Source organism: Callospermophilus lateralis, chromosome 4 (genome assembly GCF_048772815.1).
Source record: "Callospermophilus lateralis isolate mCalLat2 chromosome 4, mCalLat2.hap1, whole genome shotgun sequence".
Classification (NCBI taxonomy): domain Eukaryota; kingdom Metazoa; phylum Chordata; class Mammalia; order Rodentia; family Sciuridae; genus Callospermophilus; species Callospermophilus lateralis.
In genome coordinates, this window is record NC_135308.1 from 79,804,046 (window position 1) to 79,814,045 (window position 10,000).

General features: G+C 36.4%; 1 pseudogene; it reads right to left on the reverse strand.

Moving 5' to 3' along the window:
* Positions 1-660: 660 nt before the first annotated feature.
* On the reverse strand, positions 661-9,556 carry LOC143398380 (protein SSXT-like; annotated as a pseudogene).
* Positions 9,557-10,000: the final 444 nt, after the last annotated feature.

Sequence of the window (10,000 nt, forward strand, 5' to 3'; positions counted from 1 at the left end):
GTATCACAGTGCCCTTGATTATCTGACAGATAAAAGGGATTCGAATTTCCTCTATAAGAACATTAACAGTGGACATATGGTGTGCTTTGTCTTTTCTCTCACCTATATCTTCACAGTATACCATTTTGAGACCAACACAGTCAAGCATCTACCACACTCTAGTCCACATTAACAGAGAATTTCTGATTTTGTCCAGTGCGTAGTGTAACACCTTGCATATTCACCACATGAAATAAACATAATATACAAAATATTGCTGCTGTAAAAAGTGTATATTTCCCTCTTCCCTTAAAAAAGAATCTGTGGAAAAGTATTAAATCCCCTTAACCTTCATAAACATGCAAAGCTGTTCACACCTTTCAGTCTGTAACAGTCCATTTGAAACACAGTTTGGATATCATTGCAAATTGGCTATGACATTGCATTTTCTGTCCAATGTTGCCATCTAGAGTAGAAATGTGAAACTGAATATTTTTGAGCTACTAAAGCCTTTTACAACTAAACCACAAAGGCTGCTTAATGGTGAAACAGCCACTTATCCATAAGCTTTCTCCAAAAACTAGATAGAATGGAAGAAACTCTTCACAGGAAGGTGTCCACAGTGCTGAGGAGACAATATGGCTGCTCATAAATACTGGCTATTGGAATGTAAGTACTTTTTCACGGCTGATAATTTCCATACTGTCCCTGGTCATATCTATAAGGCCTCTGCTGGGATGGCTGGGATGTTCCAGGTTGTGTTGGTCTATATCCCCCATACTGCTGACCTTGTCCTTGAAGATAGTTAGGATACTGAGGACCATGACCACCCTGTGAAGGACCACAGCCCTGCTGCTGTCCTGGGTAGCCCTGCTGCCCTGGGTACTACTACTGCTGGGGTGGATATCCTTGTTGTGGAGGGGGTCCTTGGTAAGCATCCTGTTATTGGCCATATTGTGAATTTCCCTGTTGAGGTGGTCTATAGGGAGGAATCTATCTCTGACCCATCATATGATTGCCTTGGTTAACTTGACCCATCATTCCCATGGGTGGCTGCTGTCCTTGGTAATGATGCCCATCTCCTTGTGGCATGTTGTTTTGCTGAGAAGGGAGCTGCTGATGCATCATTGGACCTTGGTTTGGTTGCATATTCATATTTGTTCATGGCCATAGTTTCCCATTGGTTGCCCTTGACTCATTGTCATCTGATTCTGTACTGGCATGCTCTGTGATGATGGCACAGAATGGTTGTAACCTCCCATGGGTCCATGGCTACTTGAAGGCATATTCATGGAACTTTCTCATATTGAGTTGATTGGGTTAAGGTCCCTGCATAGGCATATGGTTAGGCCCAGGCAACTGGCTGTTCATCTGGTTCTGCATGTGTGGTGCAGGAGGACCCCCACCTACCATTCCATCTGAAGGCATGTTGTGAGAGCATGGAGGTGGGGGAGGGCCGCTCTGATTCATCACTCCAGGACCCATAGGCATATTCTGTGTGGGTGGTGCTGGTAAAAGAGACTGCATATTTTGATTAGAATCTGCTATTGTAGCAAGGTATACCAAGTTTGTATGCAACATCTGCTGATACTGAGAACTCTCTGAAGTCTTTCCTTTATTCTGATAGTCCATTATACACTGAATAAGATGGTTATTTTCATCCAACAACTTCTGGATCATGGCAGGTGTGATCTCCCCCTTGCCTTGATGATGCGGGCTGTGAATGCCCCAGACGTGTTGCTGCCATGACCACTATTGGCAAGTCCCCTAAACTTTTTAAGTTTTAACTACTTGAATCTTTTGTAATAACCTTAAATTAGAACACATACTCACTGTAGAGTTGTACAAAATTATTTTATTTCTTTATACACTTATTCTACAATTTTTTTTATTTTATTTTTTTTTACTTTGTAAACATTTTTGTTAAAACCCAGACATTAGCAAAAACACATTAGTATAGGTTTGTTCATACCAGCATCATCACACACATGTGAGTAGTACATGGCACTGTGACATTATGACAGCTATAACAACCCAAGATGATGGGAGTTTTTCAGGTCCATCATAATCTTAAGGGACCACAAGCATATATATCTACTGTTATTGATGAAATGTCATTATATAGCACGCGACTGTATTGGAAATATAGTTGACATACACTAAGTTGTACGTATTTAAATACATAATTTGATGAGTATCACATTTTTATGTGTCAGTGAAACCATAACTTTAATCTAAGTAAAAATATGTATATACTCTGAGAAATGTCCTTTATTGTCCCTACATAACTTCTCCATTCTATACCTCTCCATTTTTCATTATATTCTCAATTCTCAATCAACTACTGATATGCTTTGTTTCTACAGATTAGTTTCCATATTCAAAAATATTATGTAATTGAAATCATACATTATATATTCTTTCTTGTCTGGCTTCTTTCACTTAGCATAATTACTGAAAAGATTCATCTATGTTGCTGTATATTAATATATACATTCTTTTTTATAGTGAATAGTACCCCACTATATGGAAAACACCATATTTTTTTATCCAGTAACTTATTGATGAATATGTAGATTGGCAGGGATATAAAATGGCACAACTATTTTGTAACAGATGCATAATTTCTTAGAAAGCATGCCTGCAATACCAGCAACTCAGGAGGCTGAAGTAGGAGGGTTGCAAATTCAAGGCCAGCCACAGGAATTTAGTGAGACACTATCTCAAAAATTAAAAAGGTCAGGGAATATCAGTGGGTAAGCACTTCTAGGTTAATCCACCATACCCAAAACAAATAAACAAAAAGTTAAACACATCTTGCATATGATCTAAACATTATGTACCTTGATTTTCCAAAATAAATTAAAATCTACTCCCAGGCAAAAACATAGAATGTACATTCACAGTAGCTTTAATTTTAATATCACTGAATTTTAATGGATAGAAAAAATCATAAAAATTTTGGCCATAAGGAAGTATTATATGATAAAATGACTACTAAATAATGGATAAAAGTGAAGTTCATTTAGCTTTAAATGATTTTTTCTTAAAAAATAAAAAAATGAATAAACAAACTAAAAATGAGCCAAAGAAGTTTACTTAGGAACTTCCCCTTTTGAAATTTAAAACTCAGATACAATATTTGAAAAAAAAATCCAGATTTCAATACACTAGGCAATGAAGACAGTAAAATCTTTTTCATTTTTTAATTGGCACATTAAAATCATACAAAATAGTGAGATTTGCTGTCACATATTCATACAAACACACAATATAACAATATAATTTGGTTGGTCAATATTGTTCTCCAGTATTTCCCCTCTCTCACTTATCTGCCCTCAAGCTCATCTCTTTTCTTAATTGTATTAGATCTCTTCACTTTTCATAGGATCTCTGCTCCACCTTTTTATCCCTTTATCCTCTCTAGCCACCACATATGAGAGAAAACACATGACTTTTAACTTCATGAGTTTGTCTTATTTTTCTTAATATAATGTTCTCAAGTTCCATCTACTTTTCTGCAAATGACATAATTTCATTCTTCTCTATGACTGAAAAAAAAATCTCCATTTTGTATGTATACCACATTTTCTTTTTCAATTCATACATTGACACACACCTGGCATAGTCCCATAGTTTGGCTGTTGTCAGTTGTGCTGCTATAAACATGGGTGTGCATGTATCATTGTAGTATGTTGACTTTAATTCTTTAGGATAAATACTGAGGAGTGATATAGCTGGGTCATGTGGGGTTTCTATTCTTCATCTTTAAAGAACTTCCAGACTGATTTCCGTAGTGGTTGTACTAATTTACAATCCAACCAACAGTGTAAATGTATTCCTTTTCCCCTACATTATCTCTAGCATTTATTATTATTTGTATTTTGGATGGTTGTTACTCTAATTGGAGTGAGATAAAAATCTCTGTGTAGTTTTAGTTTGCATGTTTCTAATTGCTAAAGATTTCGAAGATTTTTTCATGTGTGCTGGCCATTTGTATTTTTTCTTTTGAGAAGTGTCTGTTTAGTTCATTTTCCCACTTATTAATTGGGTTATTTTGGGGGTTTTGGTGGTGAATTTATTGAATCTTTTATTGAATCTTTTTATTCATTGAATCTTTTTATTATTCTGAATATTAATCATCTGTTAGAAGAGTAGTTAGCAAAGATTTTCTCACATATTCTAGATTCTCTTTTCACATCCTTCATTGTTGGGGAGGCTCATTTATAAGGAAAACACAAGTGCAGAAGTCTTGTAATTTGATGTCATTCCACTTATTTTTTTAATATTTTTTAGTTGTCAATGGACTTTTATTTTATTCATTTACATGCGGTTCTGAGAATCGAACCCAGTGTTTCACACATGCTAGGAAAGCATTCTACCGCTGAGCTACAACCCCAGCCATGTCATTCTACTTATTAATCTTGGAATTATTCTCTGAGCTTGAGAAGTTCTATTTAAAAAGTTATTACCTGTGCCTATTTGTTGGAGTATGAACCCTAGATTTTCTTCTAGAGATGCCTAGTTTCTGATCTAATTGTTAGGCTTTGGATTCATGTTGAATTTACTTTTATGCAGGGTGAGATATAAAGATTTAGTCTTATTCTTCTATATACTAACAACCAATTTCCCCAGCACTGTTTGTTAAATAGTCTGTTTTTTTCCTACATATGTTTTTGGCACCTCTGTCAAGTATCAGATGACTCTAGATCTATGGGGTTTCTATCTCATTACAAGTTATTGGTTATTCTTCTTCTATCTCATTATAAGTTATTGGTTATTTAAGTTTTCTACATCTTCTTAACTCAATTTTGGCAGTTCATTTGTGTCTAGACCTGAGTCCATTTCTTCTAGGTTTTCCAATTGTTTAGAGTATAACTTTTTTAAATAGTCCCTACTGACACTCTGGATTTCCGTAAAGTCTGTGTTGATTTCTCCTTTTCCATCTATAATTTTATTAATTGGGGTCTACTCGGTTTATTTTGGTTAATTTGGCTAAGGGTTTATCTACCTTGTTTATTTTTTCAAAGACCAACTTTCTGTTTCATTGATCCTTTGTATTGTTTGCTTATTCTCTATTTCATTGATTTTGGCACTGATTTTAATTATTTCCTTTCCTTAAATTTTTGAACAGGTTTTTTCTTGTTTTTCTAAGACTTTAAGATGCATCAGTTGGTAGTTTATTGGAATCTTCTGGTTTTCTTCTCTAGGCAACCACAGCTATGAATTTTTCTCTTACAACTGCCTTCACAGTGTCTTAGAAGGACACTGTGTTATTATTCTCATATTATTCAACAAATTTTAAATTTCTCCCTGATATATTCTATTACCCATTCATCATTCAAAAGTGTATTGCTCAATCTCCATGTGTTAATACAGTTTTGTAGTGCTTTTTTGTATTAATTTCTAATTTCATTCCTTTATGAGCAGATAAATTGCAAGGAATTTTATCGATCTTTTTTATTTGCTAAAATTTGGGGGGTTTTTAGATATGAGATATTTCTCAAAAGCTCATATGTGAAATAATGCAAGAAAATTTAGAGGTTAAATAATTGGGTTATGAGAGCTTTAATATAATCGGTGCATTGATTTGCTAATAGGGATTAAGTGGGTGGCAAGCATGGTAGATGGGGTGTGGCTGGAGGAGTGGGTCCCTGTGGTGTGCCTTTGGAGCTTATATTTTGTCTGCGGTGAAGGGAGCCACCCTCCTTCCTGGTGCCATGTCTCCAGCTACTTTTCTCTGTCACACATTTCTTCCATAATGTTCTTCCTCACCTCAAGCCCTGAAGAATAGAGTGGGCCATCTATGGACTGAGACCTCTGAACTTGTGAACCCCCAAATAAACTTTTATTCTAAAACTGTTCTTCTTGTGGCTTTTGGTCACAGCAGTAAAAATACTGACTAAAACAGTAGACAAAAATATGGTCTATTTGGGCTGGGGTTGTGGCTCAGCGATAGAGTGCTCTCCTGGCACATGCGAGACCGTGGGTTAGATCCTCAGGACCACATAAAAATAAATGAATAAAATAAAAGTATTGTGTCCAACTACAACTAAAAAATAAATACTTTTAAAAAATGTGGTCTATTTTGCAGAAGTTTTCATGAGCAGCTGAGAAGTAAGTGAATTTGAGTATTGTTGGATGAAATATTCTATATATGTATGTTAAGTCCACTTGATTTATATTTTTTAGGTCTGAGGAGTATTTACTGAGTTTATGTCTGGATAACCCACTTATTGGTGAGAAGAGGTATGCTAAAATCACTCATTATTAAAGATTATTTGAGGCTTTAAGTCAAGTAGTATCTTATTATATACTTAGGTGCACCGAGGTTTGGAACATAAATATTTACTATCATTATACTTCTTATTGGATTTTTCCCTTTACCAGTATGAAGTTAAAGTCAGATGTAAAGATAGAAAGTTAGTGTAGCTAAATAAATCAGGCCTGATAGAGAAAGTGATGTCTGATTTGAGTTCGGGAAATTGGAAACAGCCCCTGGGAGAATAAAAATGTTCATGTCTAATGTCTTCCTTGAGACTCCAGATCATCTGAAGCCATTAGACATGATAAAGGGGCTAAAAGCATGCAATGGAGGAAGGATAGCATCTTCAACAAATGGTGTTGGGAAAACTGGAAATCCATATGCAACAAAATGAAACTGAATCCCTTTCTCTCGCCATGCACAAAAGTTAACTCAAAATGGATCAAGGAGCTTGATATCAAATCAGAGACACGGCGTATGATAGAAGAAAAAGTTGGCTACGATCTACATACTGTGGGGTTGGGCTCCAAATTCCTCAATAGGACGCCCATAGCACAAGAGTTAATAACTAGAATCAACAAATGGGACTTACTCAAACTAAAAAGTTTTTTCTCAGCAAAAGAAACAATAAGAGAGGTAAATAGGGAGCCTACATCCTGGGAACAAATCTTTACTCCTCACACTTCAGATAGAGCCCAAATATCCAGAGTATACAAAGAACTCAAAAAATTAGACAATAAGATAACAAATAACCCAATCAACAAATGGGCCAAGGACCTGAACAGACACTTCTCAGAGGAGGACATACAATCAATCAACAAGTACATGAAAAAATGCTCACCATCTCTAGCAGTCAGAGAAATGCAAATCAAAACCACCCTAAGATACCATCTCACTCCAGTAAGATTGGCAGCCATTAGGAAGTCAAACAACAACAAGTGCTGGCGAGGATGTGGGGAAAAGGGTACACTTGTTCATTGTTGGTGGGACTGCAAATTGGTGCAGCCAATCTGGAAAGCAGTATGGAGATTTCTTGGAAAGCTGGGAATGGAACCACCATTTGACCCAGCTATTCCCCTTCTCGGTCTATTCCCTAAAGACCTAAAAAGAGCATGCTACAGGGACACTGCTACATTGATGTTCATAGCAGCACAATTCACAATAGCAAGACTGTGGAACCAACCTAGATGCCCTTCAATAGACGAATGGATAAAAAAAAATGTGGCATTTATACACAATGGAGTATTACTCTGCATTAAAAATGACAAAATCATAGAATTTGGAGGTAAATGGATGGCATTAGAGCAGATTATGCTAAGTGAAGCCAGCCAATCCCTAAAAAACAAATGCCAAATGTCTTCTTTGATATAAGGAGAGTAACTAAGAACAGAGTAGGGACGAAGAGCATGAGAAGAAGATTAACATTAAACAGGGATGAGAGGTGGGAGGGAAAGGGAGAGAGAAGGGAAATTGCATGGAAATGGAAGGAGACCCTCAGGGTTATACAAAATTACATACAAGAGGAAGCGAGGGGAAAGGGAAAAATAATACAAGGGGGAGATATGAACTACAGTAGAGGGGGTAGAGAGAGAAGAGGGGAGGGGAGGGGAGGGGGGATAGTAAAGGATAGGAAAGGCAACAGAATACAACAGACACTAGTATGGCAATATATAAATCAATGGAAGTGTAACTGATGTGATTCTGCAATCTGTATACGGGGTAAAAATGGGAGTTCATATCCCACTTGAATCAAAGTGTGAAATATGATATATCAAGAACTATGTAATGTTTTGAACAACCAACAATAAAAAAAATAAAAAATAAAAAAAAAATTTAAAAAAATGTTCCTGTCTCCAAAGCCCTTTGATACTACCCCTCCTATAAAGATTATTAATGAAGCAACTCCTGAGCAGACAGGGAGCTGCTAATCAATGCCCCCTAGGCTACCCACTCCCTTGCTGCCTAGCACTCCATCTAGGCCTTTCCAGCGCACCTGCTCAGCCCCTGGCCATTCCAACAACATCCCCCAGTCACTGTGCAGGATGAAGAGAAATGATAAGGGAGAAGAATGCAGAACAAGGGAAACTGTAGACATACAAAAGGGACAGGACTTTCTCATCCCATGGATTCTGCCTTTGGATCCCCTTCTTCTATCCAGAGAAGTCTGTTTTACTATCCTTTAATAAAGCTTCTTACTTTCTACTCTACACTTGCCTCGGTGTGCTTCTCTGGTGACCATTTTACTTCAATATTTGAGTAAGCAGGACTCATCTAGGTAACTAGTAACTGGCGGTATCAAAATGACTTTTTGTGTCTCTTAATTTTGGTCTGAAATCTGCTTTGTTGGTTATGAGAGTAGCTTCTCCTGCTTGATTTGGGGCTTTGTTTGCACGGTATATTAATTTCCATCCTTTCACTTTAAGTCTATAGCTATCTTTGCCTGTAAATGTGAGTCTTTTACAAATTGGGTCTTGCATTTTAATCCATTCTTCTAGTCTATATCATTTAATTGAAGAATTAATACCATTTGCATTGATCATTTTAGGAAGATGTCTATTAATTCCTGACATTTTGATATATTTCTAACATTTAATTTGGTCCTGTTTCACATTTGCTTAGCTAGTCCTCAAATGAGATTTTCCCATTAATGAGCTCCAGAGTTTGCTTTTGATGTCTTCTGGATATAGAATTTCTTTCAGTATTGTCTTTAGTGACAGTTTAGTAGTCATGGATGATTTTAATTTCTGCTCTCCTTGGAAGTTTTTTATTTTTACTTTGAATTTGATGTAAAGTATTTTTATAGTTTTTAGATTAATCTTGGTTGAAAATTATTTTACTTTAGGATTTGGAACATATCATTCCAAGCCTTCCTGGGTTTTAGAGTTTGTGCTTGCTGAGAAATCAGAAGTAATTTCAACTGGTTTGCCTCTAAGTGTGACCTGTTTGTTTGTTTTTTTCTTTTGGCTTTTAAAATTCTATATGTGTTTTATATGTTGTGGGGACAAGTGCATGGTGTACTGCATACATGGCATACATTAAGGGTGTCTAAGTGGCAAACCACTCTCCCGTGCTAGGCATGCTTACCCCGTAGACACAGCCTGGGTGTGAGGCCTTGTGTTGCAGTTCCTTTGCTTGCTCTACAGCCTGCTCCTCAATTGGTTGCTACAAGGACAGTTGGCCAGAAACTGCCTAGCTTCTGCCTGGGTATATATACATGGTAACTGGGCAATAAAATCAGACCTGCTTCCTGCTTGGTCTCCGGAGGTTTTGATTAGCAACTCCACAACCACACTCTCCTCTACCCTGTTCCATGGACCTTCTTGCTGGATGAGAGAGAGCCCATTCTATATATTAGTCATTGTATTTATAATGTGTCATGGAGAGGTTCTTTTTTATCTTGTCTACTTGGAGTTCTGAAGGTGTCTTATATCTGGATATCCATTTCATTCCCAGGATTTAAGATGTTTCCATTAATATTTCTCTGAAGAGGTTATCCATACCATTATTCCATATCTGACAACCCTCTCATATTCCATGGATTCTTAAATTTACATTTTTAATGTTGTCCCAGAATTCACTTATATTATGGTTATGATTACTTATTTTCTTTTCTTTAATATTCTCTGAATGTTCATAGCTGGCCACTTTGTCTTCCATCTCTGAGATTCTTATTCTGTCTGATATATTGTGTTAAAGAGAATTTCCACTGAATGTTTTATTTGATTTATTGTGTCTTTAATTTCTAAGATTTTTGGT